The following is a 20,949-nucleotide window of genomic DNA, read 5'->3' on the forward strand; positions in this document are numbered from 1 at the left end:
CTAACCCTGTATTTCCATTCCCCTAGGATCAGTGGTTCAATATTTGCTAATTCAATATTCATAGTGATTTTATGTAACACAACTACTGTAAATAAGAAGAATCAACATAACTTTATTGTTTCTTGCTAAGTGTGTGCATTCTATCGCAGCTCCCTTTGCTTGGAAAGCTCTTGCTTCCCCTATCACCAGTTAAATATATCCCAATTTGAAAATTTAGTTCAAGTTTGTCTTCCTTATTTGTCCTGTTTATCTTAACTGCTAAATTTATCATTTGTCTATATGTACTAACAAACACTGTAGATATTTGTTTAATAAAACTCATCACACTAAATATAGATTTTAAAAATGAATATACTGGAGCTTAGTCTGTTAAAAAACATTAATTTGAGAATATGGGCCATATCTTATTCATTTTATAACTCCATTGCCCCTTTCAGTACCTTTTAAATAACATGTAAACAGCATTTAATTGAAATAAATGTTATACTATACTCTTATTTTTTCCTTCTTTATTTATATTCATCACTGACTTACCTGGGGTTTAACTTCATATTTGTTATAAAATTTCCATTTTTAAAATAATTTATTGTTTCTTTAAATGATCTGATACTCCATTTAAATTTTATAATTAAACATTGGGTGTTTTAAATTACATCTGTGCTGGAGGTTTATTCATCTTACAAAATTTTTTACTTAAAACACTTTGTTTATTTCAAGACTCTGAACCAACTCTAAAAATGAGTGTGAACTACATATTTTGTCATTTTTCATCAAAACAGAAGAAAATTAATTATTTACAACATTAAGCCTTTTTCTCTACCATATTAGAGAAAAATGATAAATTAAAAAATGCATAGTTTTAACTGGTATTACTATTAAGTAAAAAAGATATAAATTACGCACTTGAGCATATCTCATTATGATTTTACTTTGAAAATATATGTACATATATAGTATATATATATACTATATATATTTAACTGGCTGGAGGTATTCTAAGTAAGACATCTATAAAAAATACATGAAAAAATAACGAAGCTTTTTTTTGAGATGAGGTAAAAAAATAATCCAAAGAGTTATTAAGGTATTCTCCTTGGAAAACTGTCATTGCTCAAATTATTTGATTAAATTTTGACTCATTTAAGTCATAAAAATAAGTGGACCTATATCTTAAATGAAGCTATGCATGAGGAAATAGCCAATAAACTATTTTTAATGTGATGTGTTAAATTATCTAAAAATTATCCTATTCTTTTGCAAGCTATCCTAAATAATTTGAGAACAGAGATGACATTCAAAAGTAAAGGAGAAAATGAGAAAAGAAGATCATAGCAAGAAAGATGTATTCCTTTGCTGATATATAACACCATCATTTTTCTTAATTATTCTTGGCATATCACCTATCTCACATATTATTCCATGAGCACAGTAAAAAAAATAGGGCTAGTTACCTTTCAGAACAAATTATGTATTTCTGTCCTTTAATGAATTCAAATGCTCAAGTTTGATTCTGCCCCTCATACATAAGCAGATAGCACCACCTGCCTTTATAAGCAGGTGTGTTAATAGGAAGCATTTCTGCAAAAACATTACTGAGGATAGAATTAGTTCCTTAGATTAAATGAAAAAGTGAAGCACTTGCATATATAGCATTTAGAAAATGCAAACTGGTGAAAATTAGAGTTATGCACTGTTTAGATGTCCATATTTTGTATTTTGAATTTTAAACAGCATCAAAAACTATGTAAATTCTTAATTAACATCAAAAAGAACAAAAATATTCCCCACTACACATTTTAGGGTCTAACTAAATTTTCCTACTGCTATTCCTCAAGCAAAGCAGTCACTTTTATTACTTAGCTTCTTGTGGGTTTTTGGACTTCATCTGCATGTGTCCATAAAAATTCAATAAACTGTTTTAAACATTTACTGTGCTAGGTCTTAGATTTCAAGTGTATATTTGCATATCTAAAAGGCAAAATTATATACTTACTGTAAACACGAACCTTATTTTTTTCTCAATGATATAGCTTGTGCCTTTAGGAGTATAGATATTTTAATTAAAACCAACTTATTTTAATAACCATAATCTTATCTTGCATTTTAACATATTTTTTTAAGTAAAGCTAAGTAACAGATAGTTCTTATGTATATGAGTTTCCAGAAAACCATGCTTTTTAAATACTTACTATAATTCTGCTAAAATAAACTGAGGCTATGGATTAAGATATTGTCCAAATGAGCTGGGCAAAAAAAAAGAAATATGAATGACTGCCCCCAGTACCTACAATTTTCACAAGTAGGAAAAGCACAATAGAATATATGAGAATAAAAACAGAAATTCACCATTGTCTCTTAAATAACAATGTTTACTCAGTAATATTCTTCATGACTCTATAAAGAATTGAGGCATTCAAATGCTACCCTAAAACTAGAAGAATCATTTTGAATAATATATAACTGTATCTATTATCTATCATTCAAATGGTAGATAGATTAAAAAAAGTTGTTAAAGGAAAAACTTCCTCTTATTTTTTATTCAAGGCAGTTGGAAATAATAGAAACATCTATCTTAATATATATATATATATATTTTTTTTTTTTTTTTTTTTTTTTTTTTTTTACATGGGCAGGCACCCGGAATCGAACCCGGGTCCTCGGGCATGGCAGACAAGCACTCTTACCTGCTGAGCCACTGTGGCCCGCCCAATATATATATATTTTTATGTTGGCAGGTTAATTTGCTAGTGTTATAGTTAATTTCACATGTCAGCTTGGCTAGGTTATGGTGTCCATTGTTTGGTCAAGCAACTGTTGTCCTGATTGCTACTGTGAAGATGTTTTGTGGATTTAAATCATTAGTTGATTTTATCTATAGCTGATTACATCTAATCATCAACAAAGGAGATTGTCCTGAGCAATGAGCGGAATCTCCTCCAAACAGTTGGATGCCTTAAAGGTGATTGAAATCTGATGATTTCAGCTGTCAGAAAGAATTTCTTTGCAGAATTCATCAAAACCTTCATTGGAGTACCCCCTCTAAGAAATTTGTACTTGCCCATTCTACGGTTGCATGAACCAATTCCTATAATAATTCTCTTAATATTGAGAAATATGTGGTTCTCTGGGCAACCCTGACTAATAGGCTAGTATAAAACATGTGTGACTTGTGCACCAAAACTACAAGAATTCAAAATTCCATTTTTGCTATTATAAGGCAGTTCTCTCTGACCTGCGAACCTAATGACCCTCTAGGTAATTCCACTTGTTTCCCTGAAAGCCTAAAGATATGGCCAATTTGTTTTTTAATTTTTATACTGGTGAAATAGACACAACCTAACATTTCCCATTTTGTCCACTTTCAAACATACAATTTAGTGGTGATTACATTCACATATGTGCCATCACCACTACCATCCATTACCAAAACTTTTCTAGCAAACCTAACAGAAACTCTTGACAACAGTTGCTTGACCAAACAATGGACACCATAACCTAGCCAAGTTGACACATGAAACTCTTGACAAATTAAGCACTAACTCCCCATTCCCCACCCCCACCCATAGTCCTGGTAATCTGTTTTTTAATTTCCGATGATGAATTTGCATATTCTAATTCTTTCATATAAATGAGTTTGTACAATATTTGTCCCTATATCCCTGGCTTATTTCACACAGCACGATGTCTTCAAAGTTCACCCACGTTGTAGTGTGCGAGTGTCAAACAATAGATAAATATGTAAACACAATGCATCATATACAAACAGTGAAGTATTATCCACCATAAAAAAGATTGAATTACTGATTCAAATTGTGTTTTGATGGAAAAACATATCAGCTGGTTATTAACAACCTATTTATTCTCTCCACTCTCAGAAGACACATCAGTTCTACCAAGATTATTTTATTAAGAATAACTGCTTCATTAAAATTTCTCTAGAACTTGGCCAGAAATCCACTGCTAACCTATGGAAATTCTAATCTCAGCAATTTATCAAGGAATACTCCATAGGCCCATACGAATTTTCATGTTTCTGCCAAAGATTATGTATAGCTGAATGATTAAAAGAACAGTGAAAATCCTACAGATAACTCAGGAAATAAGACAATACATACAGAATAATGTACTTTAGAAATTGTGCAGTCACCTATTCATATTGTTTTGAAATGTGAATAGTAGCAGAAAACTTCCATGAACCAGTTACTAGATCAATGCAGTTAATATATTATCAAGTTAATTTGAGCAAATAGATTAAGTTCTATTATAGAGTTTTAATAATCCATGGAAATTCTCTGCTGAATATTTAGCAGCAAATGCTAACAAAATGTCTTTTGATAAGTTAAGTGATAACATTAATATTTATTCTGTTAAAGTGCATGCATGTGAGTCAGAAACAGATATCCAATTCCCAAAGTTTATATGATAAATAAAGGAAATAGGTTGATTCAATTTAACATATTTCACCAGTTATTATTTTTCTAATATAAAATAGAATATTTTTAAGTGGCAGTCTTTGAAGACTCTAATGTGCCAAATCACTTGAAATTATATGCATGCATACATATACACACATATACATATATATACATACATACATATTCATATATACGTATATGTATAAATATATAAAGGCTATTTATGTATGAAGATTAATTGATGTTTTTTTAGAAAAAGAGAACCATCAGTAGGTGAAAAAACTTAAGTGTTACCTGCATAAAGAAAATTTAGGAATGGCTTTTAGGGTGGGCGGTGAGTGTAAAAGAAAAGAAACCCTTGGAGTATAAAACATTGCACAACTGAGGGAGCAGTTCTATGGCTGCTTCAAGATTAGAATCCATAGATCCAATGAACAGAAGGGAAGCAAGGACTATGTGCACATCTTAAGGTTTAAGCTTTAAGAAAATTTCAGTCTCAAAAACTTAGAACATATAGAAAAAAACAGTACTATAGAAAGATGTGTATCCTGTCCAAATTGTGTCCTGAAAATAACTAAGATTACTTGATGAAATATATTTAAAACCCATTCCCCACCCCAGACTAGCAAGATAGTGTAAAGTTTCAAACTGAAAATAATGATGCAGGAATCTAAATAAATAAGCAGGTTATTGAACCTGTTGTTTTCTCAAAATTATTTAGCAAAGTGGAAATACGAGTGTTGATTTTCAAGTCAGGAAAGATTGAGGGTCCAGAAAAAGTTCAAAGTCCACCTAAGTCGCGGAGTCCACCAGTCGAAACATTTTCTCCAAAGACGTGACCCCCAGTAGAATAAGTTCTCAGTTTGAAGGTGAACCCCAAATAAAATTGCTCTATCTTCTCTCAGGGAATGTTGCTTTGAAGCTAAACAGAAAAGTTTCTTTAATGCTGAGCAGAAAATGGGAAAAGTGTTGAGAATTTGTACATATGGCACACCTCCCGTAGGCATTTAGCTGAAGTTAATATTACGTGGTGGGGGTAGGGAGCAACCTCAGCTAATAATTTTGTCTAAAGTGGTTCCTAAATTTAATACCCTCTGAAGCCTGGCAGAAGCACAATGAAAATAACTTGGTGTATTGTTCCGTCAAATTGGGCCCTAAAATAGTACTATTTTTCCCAGGAAAATGAATGGCTCACTCAAAAGTCATTCAGCACAGTAAAAGTAGAAAAATATAAAATATAGATCTTCATTTATATAGGCATGCATGTGTTTATATATATGAGTGTGTGTATATAAACACACACACACACATTTGAAAATGGTAAAGCAGACCTGATAGGATTTCAGCTGTTGGCATCATCTCAAACATAATACGAAATATTAAGAAATAAAATCCACAAGGCAGTAGAATGATATTGTAGAAATAACTGCAAATCCAGAATTCTATACACAGAAAAATCATCTTCAAAAATAAAGGCAAAATTTAATATATATGAACAAAAGTTAAGAGATTTTAACTCCAGCAAATCCACACTAAAAGAAATTCTAACAGATCCATTTTAGGCAAAAAAAAATAAAAATAAAAAAATAGTGATCACTGAGTAGTACCCAATATGCAAAAATAAAGAAAAATGATAGTAATGTATGTGTATGTATCTATACACGCACATGTATATAAATATATATATACACATATATGAATAATGACTTTATAAAATAATATAGATTCTTCTTTCTGAAATTAAAATAAAATACAAATTTTCTTTTTCCAAAATCTTAGACAGGCCAGATGAGGGGTGGGCAGACTTAAAGTATTCTCTGATCTTGCATTATTCAATGAGAGGATTTTGTCAGATATGTTAAATTAAGTGCACATAATAGGATTCTAGAGAAGTTAGTTAAAAACTTGAAAAGTTGAAAATGTTAGAAAGAGGCAAATAGTAGAAAATAAAACATTGGAAAGGAAAATGAAATCACCACCACCACCACAACAAAACTACCAAATCAAAAGAAAGAAAAGAGAGATAAATAAATTTAAAATAGGCAGAAAATGAAAAGTTAATGCAAATTATATTAGCAATTATATCAAACGTAAATGAGCTAATTAGGCAAATTAAAAGATAAAGTTCCTCAAATTGGAAAGAAATTACTTTCTCTTTTCATATAGCAAAAGTGAAAAAACCTCAAACCACAATGCAATTGAGATTTAAATCAATGGCAAAAGAATAAGTTAGAAACTACAGAGCAATTGAGATTAAAATCAGTGGCAAAGGGCTGAGTTAAAAACCCCATGTGATTAGAAATTTAAAAATGTAGTTCTAAATCAGCAAAGAATCAAATATTCAAATACCAAGATATTAGCAATATTTTGAAATATACTACAAGCAAAATACTACATATGAGAACTGTAGTGGACCTATCTAAAGCAGATAAGAACCAAGAAGGAAATGCATAATCTTGAATAGAGAGCATAACCGAACTGAAGCAATGAAAGTTCTAAGTTATGTATCCCTCTCAAGGAATTATAAACCCCAAATTATAAGTGAAAAGGGATAATTAAAAAAAATTGTGCAATGTAATAAATTAAAAAGCAAAGACCAAAAAAACAAAAAAGCAAAGCAAAGACCATGGACATAGTCAAAAGGCAAATTTGTTCTTTGACAAAACTGTTCAAATTAACATGACTGTGGCAAGATTGATGAACAGAAAAGGATTAGAAGTCCATCATGAGCAATACAAAAAGAATGAATTATTGGGTGGTGCAAAGGTGGCTCAGAGGCAGAATTCTCGCCTAACCATGCCGAAGATCCGGGTCCAATTCCCGGAGCCTACCCATGTCAAAAAAAAAAAGAGAGACTTGTTGATGACATAAATATTAAAATATAATAGAAATAATAAAAAACTATATAAAATATACATAAGTTAAAGTGAAAGGGATACATTTCTAAGAACAATATTTCTGCCAAATTAAGTGCAGGAGAAATAGAAAGTCTAAATAAATCAGTATTGAAAAATTTTCAAAGAAAACCCCAGAATAAATGGATTTTAAGTGAATTCTACCAAACGTTTAAATAATAATAATTAAATAGTAAATATTGTTAGTACTTTTACTAGTAATACTAAAATATGCAATTACAATAATGATAATCAAAGGTCACACTCATCCAGAGAAGAGAAAAGAGTCTTCCCAATCTACTTTATGGAATTAAGAAAAACTAGATATCAAAACGTAGCAAGTATAGTAAGAGCAAGAAAATTAATAGGCTAATTTCTCCAAAGAAAATAAAAGATGTTAAAATACAATCTAACTTGATTTCCTCCTCGATTCATTACTGGCGTATAGAATCACAACTGATATTTGCATGTTGATCTTGTATCCTCGCACTTTGCTGTACTTGTTTATAAACTTCAGTGGCTATACTGTAGATTTTTCATGATTTGCTATTGGGCAGAAGATTAAAAAAGTGTTTGCAAAGTCCCTTTGAGGGACTGGGGATAAATGTGGAAATATTAAATTTCCCTACCCAGGGAAGACCTCATATTTTCATAATCACTGAGAATTGCCAATTTGTTGGGCAGGACCCTGATCTTGGGGTTTGCCCTTATGAAACTTATTCCTGTAAAGAAGAAGCTAAGCCTACTTATGATTATGCTAAAGAATCACCTCCAGACAACCTCTTTTGCTGCTCAGATGTTGCTCTTTTGTTGCTTATCTCTCTCTAAGTTAATTCCACAGGTGAACTCACTATCTGCCCACCCCACCCCCGACATGGGACATGACTCTCAGGTCTGTAAATCTCCCTGGCAACATGGGACATGACACCAGGGGATGAGCCTTGCCCTGACATCATGTGAGTGAGAAAGCCTTTTTGACCAAAGGGAAAGAGAAATGAAATAAAATAAAGTTTCAGTGACTGAGAGATTTCAAATATAGCTGAGATGTCATTCTGTAAGTTATTCTTATGCAGAATATTGATATCCCAGTTCAGTTTTTGTTGTACTGGAGTAGCTAGAGGGAAATACCTGAAACTGTAATCCAATAGCCTTGATTCTTGAAGATGATTGACTAACTATAGGCTTTTAAATGTGAGTGTGTGATTGTTAAAACTTTGTGATTGACATTTTCTTTATCCAGTGTATGGCCAGATGAGTAAGGAAAAAAAAAAGAAAAAATAAATAAATAATAGGGAGTAGGGAAGGTAGGGAATGCTTTGGGTGTTCTTTTTCATTTCTTTTAACTTTTGTTCTTGTTTTTTTTTTTTTTTGGAGTAAGAAAATGTTCAAAAATAGGTTTTGATGATGAATACAGAGCTATATGATAATACTGTGAACCACTGATTGTATAATTTGGATGATTATGTAGTGTGTGAACATATATCTCAATAAAATTGCATTTTAAAAAAGTTAAAATACTAATTTATCTATATGAAAAATTAGGCTTTTTGAACATAATTAGATTTTGAGCATAATCAGATTAATTACCAGTTAATCTTGGTTTACTATAAATTGAGATTAATATTAATTAATATAATCAACTGCATTAAGAAATCAAGTGATTAAAGCTCACAAAAGTATTGCTGTTGGCCCCAGGATGCCAATTCTGAGATGGAGAATGCAATGCAGTTCAAATGACAGACTTGACCATCTCCTTCACAGTTGTTGATTAGACAATTATGCCCCTGAATCAACCCCTCATTTGATGGGATTGAGAAGGTTACCTTGGGGAAGCTGTTCTCTGAAGCAGAGACATCCAAGAAGGAGCTGATAACTAAAGATTGTCTGCCGATGCCCTCACAGATTTTATTTTTGCATCAGTGCTGCCCATATACTCAACAAAGCAGCTTTTCCCATAATTTTTTTTTTCTATAAAAACAGTGTCTGCTGAGTTTTATGCCTCAAGCAGCAAGGCTGAATACAATACAGCTTGTACCTGAGAACATTCCTACTCTGGTCCCACACAAAGTTGGCAGCTATTCATGTCATCCAATAAATTGTATACATCAATATTTCCAGATATAGAATATGCTACTTCCAGGATCTGAAGAGGCTTTCCAAGCATTGTGCTCCTTCCTCATGGTGAGAGGTGCAAGATGTAATAATTTTTCTTTTATTGTGATGTCCCAACATACCCAGACAACTGGCTGGTCTCCTAAAAGTTCTGATTATTTGATGGACAAATCTGCATAGGGTTTATCTCTCACCCTCTGAGGATTGTGTTGTAATAAGGTTTCCAACTAGTTGGTTCCTTATTGCTCAGTTGGTCCATTACCATGATGTCAACAATAAAGCAAATCAATTCTAAGGGATGATCAGGCACAGCAGATCTGCATGTTTGAATGCAGAGAGTGAGAGAGCTTGCGTAGCCTTGGTATAGATGTTTAATATATATTCTTGCTTATTCCATGTGATATGAACTACTTTTAATCTTCTTTTATGATAGGGAATAAAAAAATCAACAAATTAATATCCAAATGTTTTATGCTTTGGATTGTGTTAATTTGATCTAGCAAAGGTAGCACAACTGACATGATGACTACATTTAGGAGCACAATTTGGTTGTGCTTATGGTGATCTACTGTCATTCTCCAGGATCTGTCTGGAGAAATAAATGGAGATATGATCACAACCAAAATCCTTGCATCCTTTAGATCCTTGAAAGTGTCACTGAGTTTCAACATTTCTTTAGAAAAAAGATGATTTTTTTTTCATTTCTTCTCTTGGCTATGTCTGGGGGAGAAGTTTTAGAGGATTCCATTTGCCCTTTAACATCATGATAATTCTTATCCTATAGACCAAGGACTCCAAGCAAACTACCAATTATATGTATTTTGTTAATACGTTCATGGAACAGGAAAATAACTGCTGAGTAGATTACAGAACTAATGGAATGGAAAGAGTGAGTCAAAGTTGGACAGGATTCCATTTAAGTTACCTGGACTCCATATACCCATAATCTAATGAGGATGCTGTTCTAATTTTCCTTATCTTTCATTATTAGCAGCAATTCAGCCCTGTATCCAAGAGTCTTCAAAATAATTGAATATTCTATTTCACCAGTACGTAGTTACCTGAATCTTACACTTACATTTGTGTTGCAGGATCCTTCCACCTGAAATTCAATCACTTCTTCAATCAAAGTGTTCTGAGTCCAAAAACAGTTTCAGCCCCAGTAACTGGAAATGAAATGCTGAATTTTACTGAGGTGACATCTATCAGCTCCCTGGTTATGAATTTTTGCTTTCACTGAATGTTAAGACAAATCAACAGGTCTCTTATTGAATTCTATAGTGGTTAAGTTCATGTATCAAATCAGTTAGGTTACCATATCCAGTTGTTTGGTCAAGAAAGCACTGGCCTGATTGTTATAGTGAGGGTATGTCATGTATTTAAATCATTAGTCAGTGGATTGCATCTTTGGCTGATTACATCTACAATTAACGAAGGAGATTGTCTTCAGCAACAGAAGAAGTCTCATCCAATTGTTTGAAGGCCTTAAAGGGGGTACTGATGATTTCAACAATGAGAAAGAAGAATTTCTATCTCTCCTTTAGTCAGTCTGCTTCTCCTGAGGAATTATTCAAAATCTTTATCAGAGTTCCCAACTTGGGGCCTGCCCTACAGAATTCTGATTTGCCAGTTCTTATAATTGCCTGAACCAATTCCTATAGTAATTCTCTTAATATTTATATATCTGTAAATATCTACATATATATGTAAAGATATATTCCTGTAGGTTCTGATTCTGTGGAGTACCTGGACTAATAGTTGCCCTCTTTGGTTTTCCCCTGGAACACTCTATTCCATAATTATGGTTGCCATTTCCATACTTATCTATGGGTTAGGTTCTCTTGGTTGTCTTTTTGATCTTGCCATATATCATCATAATTGCATCCACTTGACTTAATAATTGCATGCTGCTATTTAACGGTTCTATAATCTTGACTGTTGTCAATAAGCTTATTTCTGTAATGTTCTTTCCTAAAACATATTTTTTTGACAAATCTTCACACACATGCAGTTCATACATGGTGTACAGTCAATGGCTCATAATATCATCCTGTAGCTGTGTATTCATCACCACGATCATTTTTAGAACATTTGCATCACTCCAGATAAAGAAATAAAAAGAACAAAGATGTGTGAATTTTGTTACCCCTCTCATACCCCTTACCCCTCCCTCTCATTGACCACTAGCATTTCAATCTACTCAATTTATTTTACCCCTTATCCCCTCTATTATTATTTATTTTTTAGCCTTATTTTTTTACTCATTTGTCCATATCTTTGACATAAGGTTTTCACAATCACACAGTCACATTGTAAAAGTTATATCATTGTATAATCCTCTTCAAGAATCAAAGCTACTGGAAAACACCTCAATGTTTTCAGGTACTTCTCTCCAGCCATTCCAATACACCATAAACTAAAAAGAGGCATCTATATAATCTGTAAGAATAACCTCCAGGATAACCTCTCAACTCTGTTTGAAATCTCTCAACCACTAAAATTTTTTTTTTTGTCTCATTTCTCTCTTCCCTCTTCTGGTCAAGAGGGCTTTCTCAGTCCCATGATGCCAGGTTCTGGTGACTCCTGGGATTTCTGTCCCAGGAGATTTACACCCCTGGGAACCATGTCCCACACAGGGCAGAGGACAGTGAGTTTACCTGCTGAGTTGGCTTAGAGAGAGAAATCACATTTGAGCAACAAAAGAGGTTCTCTGGGGTGACTCTTAGGCCTAATTTTATGTAGGCTTAGCCTATCCTTTGCAGGAATAAGTTTCATATGGGCAAATCCCAAGATCGAGAACTCATCTTATTGATTTGGTTGTCCGCAGTACTTGTGAGAATATCAGAAATTCTCCAAATGGGAAATTGAATATTTCCTCCTTTCTCCCCAGCCCCCCAAGGAGACTTTGCAAATACTTCTTTATTTACTGCCCAAAGTGCTCTTGGATATATTGGGGCATTACACTAACAAGATCTCACACCCTATTCAAGATTCCATGTACTTATGGTGTCCAACTAAACTGATCATACAAATTAAATTGGGTAATATGCCAGCAAAAATATAAATTTTGCACCAACTAAACATCTCTTCCTTTGGTCTCACATGGAAGTTGAAGTATTAAAATATAGACAATATCATTCTTTACCCTGTATTGTACTCTTTCTTAGTCCTGTCCAGATCAGCTTCCTCCATATCTCCAGGCGAAGTTTGCTCCCTTTTTCAACTTTTTAACTTTTTTTTTTTCTATGGAGTACTGCTGACATTCACAGCTTCAGAGCTCTAACTCTGTGTCTCAAGTGTCAAATAAATACCTGAAGTTTCTGGGAACTGCAAACAGCTCAGTATCTCAGCATATAGAGATAACAGCTACAACTCCTGAATATATGTGACTGCTGTAAGAGTTTATAATCTAGGACACTTTACAATAGGCCCCAGCCTGATAATCTACGCTCTCGACTTCAGTTCACCAAGTATTTATATTACAGTTAGTCCATATGAATGACTACAAATAACATTTGTCTTTTTGTTTCTGACATTTCATTCAACATATTTTCCTGAAGATTAATTTACCTAGTTGCATGCCTCACAACTTCGTTCCTTCTTGCAGGCCACTCAGTAGTCCATTGTATGTATGCACCACAGTCCCCTCTTTGATTCCTCAGTTGTCATGCTCTTAGGCCACCTCCATCCATTGTGAATCATGAACACTGCCACCATAATACCAGTGTGCAAATGTCCATTCCTGTTCCCACACTCTTTTCCTCTAGGTACATACTGAGCTCTGGGGTTGCAGGATCATATGGCAACCTCACTGCTAGCTTCTTGTGGAACCATCACACTGCCTTTCAAAGGGCTGCACCTCTCAGTTTCCCTACCAACAGTGAACAGATACATCTCTTTCTCTGCATTTTCTCTAGCACTTGTTTCTCTCTGTTCATTTTTAAACAGCTTTATTCACATATCATAAAATCTAACTCAAGTAAATAGACATGCCTTCACCACCATAATCTATATGGAGACATTTCCTTTACTTACACAAAGAATCCACACCCCTCCCCATGCCTCCAGCCTGTTGACATTTAGTTTTGGCATAATGCCTTTGTTACATTCAGTGGAAGCATATTACCATGTTAACTGTTGACTATAGACCCTATTTGCCGTGATTGTATTTCTTCTTATATACTATCCATTTTCAATACCTTGCAATGTTGACAGTCATTTATTCTCCCTCAAAAAAACATTTTTTATTCACTCAATAATGTTAGTTCATATTCGTGAACCGTACGGTTTTTGTCCTTTTGTTTCTGGATGATTTCATTCAACTTAATGTCCTCAAGGTGCATCCCCATTGTTACATGCCTCATGACTTTATTCTGTTTTACAACTGTGTAATATTCCATTGTATGTATATGCCACAGCTTGTTTAGCCACTAGTCTGTTGATGGACATTTGGGCTGTTTCCATCTCTTGGCAATCATGAATAATCTGCTATAAACATCAGTGTACAAATGTCTGTTTGTGTTCTTGCCTTCAGTTCCTCTGAATATATACATAGTAATGGGGTTGCTGGATCATATGGCAGTTCTATACTTAGCTTCCTGAGGAACTGCCAAAGTGCCTTCCACAGTGGTTTTACCATTTTACATTCCCACCAACAGTGGATAAGTATGCCTCTTTCTTCCCATCTTCTTCAGTTTTCTGTTTGTTTGATAATGGCTGTTCTAGTGGATGTCAGATATTATCTCACTGTGGTTTTGACTTGCATTCTCCTAGTAGGCAGTGAAGTTGAGCATCTTTTCATGTGTCTTTTAGCACTTGTAATTCCTCTTCTGCAAAGTGTCTGTTCATTTCTTTAGCCCATTTTTATTTTATTGGGTTATTTGTCTTTTTGTTGTTGAGTTGAAGAATCTCTATATATTCTGGATCCCAAACCGTTATCTGATATGTGGTTTACAAGTAGCATCTCCCATTACAAAGACTCCCTTTTTACTTTCCTGACAAAAGTCTTTGATGCACAAAAGTGTTTAATTTTAGAGAGACCCCATTTATCTATTTCTTTTTTCAATGTTCATGCTTTGGGTGCAGATCTAGGAAACCGCCTCCTCTTACAAGAGTTATAAGATAGTTCTCTACATTTTCTTCTGAAAATTTTATGATCTTAGCTCTAATGTCTAGATCGTTGATCCATTTTGAGTTAATTTTCATATAGGGTGTGAGATATGGATCCTCTTTCATTTTTTTGCATATGGATATCCAGTTCTCCAAGCACCATTTGTTGAAGAGGCTCCTCTGTCCCAGGTGGTTTGGCTTGACTGCCTTATCAAAAATCAGTTGTCCATAGAGAAGAGGGCCTATTTGTGAATACTCAATTCTATTCCATTGGTCAGTATATCTGTCTTTATGCCAGTACTATGCTATGACCTCTGTAATTTTGTAATATGCTTTAAAGTCAGGTAGTGTGAGAACTCCAATTTCATTTTTCTTTCTCAAGATATTTTTAGCTGTTTGGGGCACCCTGTCCTTCTAAGTAAATTTGATAATTGGTTTTCTATTTCTTCAAAGTAAGTTGTTGGGATTTTAATTGGTATTGCATTGAATCTATAAATCAACTTGGGAAGAATTGACATCTTAACTATATTTAGTCCTCCAATCCATGAACATGGTATGTGTTTCATTTATTTAGTTCTTCCAAGATTTCTTTTAGCAATTTCTTGTTATTTTCTGTGTATAGGTCTTTTGTACACTTAGTTAAATTCCTTCCTAAATATGTGACATTTTGTAAATGGAATTTTTTTCTTGATTTTCACCTCAGATTGTGTATGGAAACACTACTGATTTGGGGGCATTAATCTCATACCCTGCCACTTTGCTGTACTCATTTACTAACTCTAGTAGCTTTACTGTAGATTTTTGGGGATTTTAGACATATTGTATCATGTCATCTGCAAATAGTGAGAATTTTACTTCTTCCTTTCCAATTTGGATGCCTTTTATTATTTTTTTTCCTTGTCTAATTGTTCTAGCTAGAATGTCCAGCACAATGCTGAATAACAGTAGTGACAGTGGGCATCCTTATCTTCTTCCTCATTTTACAGGGAAAGCTTTTTGTCTTTCCCCATTGAAGATAATGTTATTCCCTTTATCATATCAAGGAATTTCCCCTCTTTTCCTTTCCTTTGAAATATCTTTGTGGATGGCTTGTGCTCTATCTGTTCTTTGACATTCAGTTCAAATTATTCTAGATCTTAAGGAAAGGTTCTGTTTAACTGATCAGGATTTTTCAGTTCTTGTTTTTCTGTTTCTTGCCCTGCCTCTATGGAGCCTTTTTTTTTTTTTTTTTTTTGAGGAGGGTCCTCTCAGATAATATAGACCTCAGTCAGATTTTTTCAGACCAGACAGGCCCATCTCATGAGGGAAGAGTAGCTAACATCAGTTTTCACTCAGTGAGACCCAGCAGATTGTCAGACTTTCTATGAAGCCTCTAGACTCTGTGCTTTTCTATCCTGCCCAGCATGTGGCACTTGTATGCCTGCAGCTTCCCTGAAGCTTAAAGTGATGCCTTTAATTTCAGCAGACTGTCCCTGCCAGGAGTGTGGTTGAGGTGAGGCAGTAGGATGGCTGTAACTGCTTCTGTTTTTTTTCCAACCCATGGGGCCTTGAAGGAGGGTTTCCACTGGAGCAGGGCCCTGCCCTCTTTTTCTTGCAGAAGATATACCCTTTAGGGAATTAACTCCTTTCACCTGACTAATTACTTCATCTCTCAGACAAGCTTAATTCTGTCCTCACCTGGGGCAGTGCTAGAGCCAGTTCTATCTAATGAGCCACTTAAGGAGTTTAAAAAAAGAAGCAAAAGAGCCTCTCTGAGCTACACACAGCTCCTCAGGTTTGTCAATCAAGAGCTTGAGTTAGTATGTGGCTCTGTGTATCTCCAGGCTCTGTGTGCCCCCTATTCTTGGAGTTCAGCCCTCTTCCAGTGTTTTGTGCTGTCCAACTCAAAATGCCTCTTTTTATTTTTTTTCAGCCCCAACCGCTCTCTGCCAGGGCAAATACTCCTAATTTCTTTAGTGCCTGTTCCATGTTTATCTGTGCTTGGGGCCTGTTTTCAGTAGTCAGAATGTGTTAATTACTCCACAATTGGAGCTTGGCTGAGCTAAGCCTTTGCTACTTGTAAAGTCCATTTCCTTTTCCCTTGGGGAACCAGCCTGCTGTGCCCATAGGGGAGGAACACCAGCCTCTGCAGCTTGGGAACTTAAAATTCTGTGAAAGATCTCAGCCATTCCACCTGGTCCAGGCTGAGGTTTACCCTGTGTGTCCAGTCACTGATGTTCCCTGAGCACTTGTTCTGACCTGTTCCTGGCTATTTGCTTGCTGCTCTGAAGGAAGAACTCAATTCCACATCTCACTATGCTGCTGTCTTGCCTCACCTCCTGTAATGTTCTTTCACATAGTCAGGAATGGCCTCCATGGAAAGCCGCCATCAACTTTTGTCCTTCTTAATACCTGATATCTAATAGACTTGGAAAATAGTGCATCTTCTGGGCATTCTCCTACAACTTTTCTGGCCTTACATAAAATGTCCATGACAGCTTTCCCAATTTTGAGTATTTTAATCCTTTCCTCTACTGTGTACAATGGCAATTTTGACATCTCAGTGACACTTAGGGTAGGCCATCATGTCTTCAATATTTCTACATGTGCTCCTAGAAATAAGTATGTCCCATGTCTGGATAAATCTTGTATTCTTGAATAGAATTCCTAAACTGATAAATTCCCTCTTGCTCAAGGAACTTAATTCACTTATTCACATACTCTCCTGTATTAATAATACATGGTAGCTTGGTTTTGCAGCCACTTTGGTTTATAGTGTCTCCCTCCTTTTCTTTTAAAGCCCAACATATTTTTAGCACAGGTTATTATAACTTAACTCTCTTCTTAGGTTTAATAGGAAGTAGGAGCAGAGTGTGATATGTATATCTGCTATCTTGTAAGGGAAATAACTTTCAACATGTCAGACAAAAAAAAAAAAAAAAGATGCTAACTTACAATATGGAGAAATGGCCCATTTCTGCAGTCAGTGGCTTCAGGAGAATGTGGATATACAAAATCTTCTGAAATCTTATGTGTCAGGATTCCATTATTTCCTAAACATGGCCCAGAACTTCACATAAATTATGAGCCTTGTTTTGAGAGTTTAACTTTCTTTGGAGCTCAGCTACCTTGACAGACTAAACCCTCAGCTTGGTCCTCAGCTTCTTCTGCCTACACACTGCAGGTCTATGAGCCTCTTTGTATGCTACTTCAGAGACTCATTTCTGAAGATTAAAACCAAAATTCTGAGTCTTCTCTATGCTAATAATAGTAGCTGGTGCTTACTGAATGCTTATTATATGCTAGACCAAACTATAAGTACTTTTGATGTAGTAAAAGTTAATTATTACCAAAATGTGTTTATTTTATTGTTTACACCCTGGCAAAGTTCCAGAAAATAATTTTGATTGGTTTTAGATCCATGGACTACTCAATTATGTTGGGTCAGGATATTCCTGCTCCTTGCTACTACCACCCCCCTGTATTGGAGTGTGAGAGGCAAAGGGAACAAGGTCTCCACAAAGAAATAATTGGTACTGGAAACATAATATCTGAATGCCCATTTTTTATATTAAATATAAGAATATTAAATGGGATTTCAAACAATTATATTTCCACATCTTAATTACTCACAATAAATGTTTATTTATTTGAATCCATTATATAGAACCAAGTTTTCAGAAAATAATTGGGTATTAAAATATTATATGCTTTAAAAGGCTATTTTTCTATGCATTCGTTGAGAGTTTAAATTGTTAACACAAAAGACCTATGATTTTGAATACAATTATTAATGATATGTAAAATATATATATCTGCCTTCAAGTAAGTTATCTAAAAGATTCTAGTTAATTCTTGTTTTCAGTAAGTAATAATCAAAGATTATATACTTTCATTAATGAATCTACACATACATATACATTGCATTTTTCCCCACAATTCTACATTTGTCACAAATTCAGAATTAGGCAATTTTGAGAGATTCTTGTGTAATCTTCAACATATATTTGCTAAAAAACAAAAGCATTGGACTATATGGAGCATTAAAGAATTCTTTATTAACCTAGGGAGAGTTTGAATTTTTTTAGGTCACTATTGATTAGTACAAATATTTGTAAAGCTGTTAAAATTTTACCTTTTTCTTCATTGTCCCTATTCATATGTATACATAATGCCCTGATATTCCTGCAGAAACTTGGGTAACAAATGCCAGTGACCACTGGATGTGACTTCCAAGTTAAAAAGCAAATATATTATTTGCTTACTCTCCAATCCACAGGAGTTCATTTAAAAGACATTTTGATACAAATATCATTTCAATGAAAATGCAGATGGAAGTTTATTGCTATCATATAGTCAATCAAATTTTATTTATTTCTTTGAACTATAAACTAGGAATAAGAGATATCCAAATTTGCAGTGTGTAACTGAAAACTATTGAACAATTCACTAATCTTGGTATATGGTAGAATAGCACATCTATTTTTATATATACCTCTATATACACAGACACACGTGCACACACACGAAGTGTCTTTTGCACTTTTTTTACTGTAATATACATAACATTATTTCCCAAATCTATATCAATTACTCTCCAGAAAAAGATTGAGGTTTAATTCATTTATTCAGGTCATTTTAGAAGGTGAGCAAGTTAAGCATAATAGCCTTGATAACTACTTATTCTCGCTGACTGTCTCTTCTCAGCTCCATGATAGATAACTTAGTGAAGTCATTCAGAAAGAAAACAGCTATTATACTACCATTTACAAGAATTTGTGTATAAATAAGCTAACAAAAAATCGCTGTTGCTCCTGATTTGTATATGAAGTTCAAAAATACAATTCTGGGGCAGTGTGATGGTGGCTTAGTAGCAGAAGTCTTTCCTGCCATGCCAGAGACCCAGGTTTGATTCCTGGTGCCTGCCCAAGCAAAACAAATAAAATCTGTAAGCTAACAGAGATGGGAATATGTCAAAATGTGGAAGACGTGTGATTACATCACCTAGTGGCCAGTTTTTCTAAGCACATGACACTGACCCCATAGGGCTGAGGTGACTTAGAATTACCTCATGTCAGTTAAGGGGAATAGCTTGATTGCTCAGCCATCCATTACAGTCTCCCACTGAAACAGGTAGAGGTGAAATGGTTTGTATAGCAAAGTCATGAAGATTGATGGCACTTGCTGCTTCCAAATTGTACTCTATCTGATGCAAACCACTTGACACATGAACTTATGTAAAACAAAGAGTGTTTGCCCGGGAAAAGTGCTTCAGCAAGCTTAATTTCCATAGCCATTTGCACAGCAAAAGCAAGATCTAATAAGTCCCAGAGAAATCAGCAAAAGCCATCATAAGAATTCAAAGCCACAAACTAAGTAAAAAGGGATTATTAGCTACATTGTAGTGGGCAAACAGTAAAGTGATCAATACTTGACACGAGATACGCCACAAACTTCATGTATAGGTCAGGCTCACACTGTTTTTTTTTTTTTTTTTTTCCTAATAAATCAACTGACTCCTGGACAAGGCACATAAAACGTCACTTTTTATCTTTCAGTTGGTATTTTCCTCCAAGAGAAAAAAAAAAACCTATCTATTCACCTCCCTGAGAGACTTGATCGAAAAGATAGTCACTCCTGATATAAGGTTTAAAGGGGAAAACTGCAATCAAGTGGAAATTTTTGTCAGTACCTTAATCTCTGATTTGTAGAAGGTTTTGCTTTGGGATATTTGGTATGTCTGAGGATTGCCACCAAAGAGCCCTTCTGTTCTTTAATGGCTGCACTAAATCTTAACAAACGTGAGCATGAAAACTATTGTGCTGCACTTGTGAGACATATATCAAAGTTATATTTTTTAAAGCTTGGGAAGGCAGTTGAATCGTGCATGCTCTTTATGGAGCTCTGATCAGGCTGATAAAGGCAGTTCAGCTTCAATAAATGCTTTTTAAGTGAATGTTTTGGAAAGTGAATAGGAAATCCAAAGCTCAAACTGTTGCCAAACTGCTCCCACAGCACTTTGATCACTTTGTTTCTGACATTTTGTTGAGAATGTCTTGTTTTTATTAAAATGCTGGCATCCAAAGACCAAGAAAGTTAACTAGTCACCAAAAATATAATATACAGTAAATCATGGAATGACATGACTTAAGTACTTTGTATACATTCCTTAAAGAAAACTATTTCCCTGTGGGGTCAAATGCAACATTCCACTTGTCTGAGGAAAAGTTCATACTGTTAAAAGAAAGACAAGTACAGAAGAGAAATCAAATACTAACACTTTGCCCTAGGCAAAAGAGTAAAAGAATTTATGCAGCTTTACAATCCAACAGATGAGAAATCCTGTAATAGAAAAATTAATAAAATTACAGAGATAAATGCTGAGTTGAGAACCATGCATTTGTGTGATGCCTTTTAATTATGATCACAGAATATATCCA

This window comes from Tamandua tetradactyla, chromosome 4 (assembly GCF_023851605.1).
Source record: "Tamandua tetradactyla isolate mTamTet1 chromosome 4, mTamTet1.pri, whole genome shotgun sequence".
Lineage (NCBI taxonomy): Eukaryota > Metazoa > Chordata > Mammalia > Pilosa > Myrmecophagidae > Tamandua > Tamandua tetradactyla.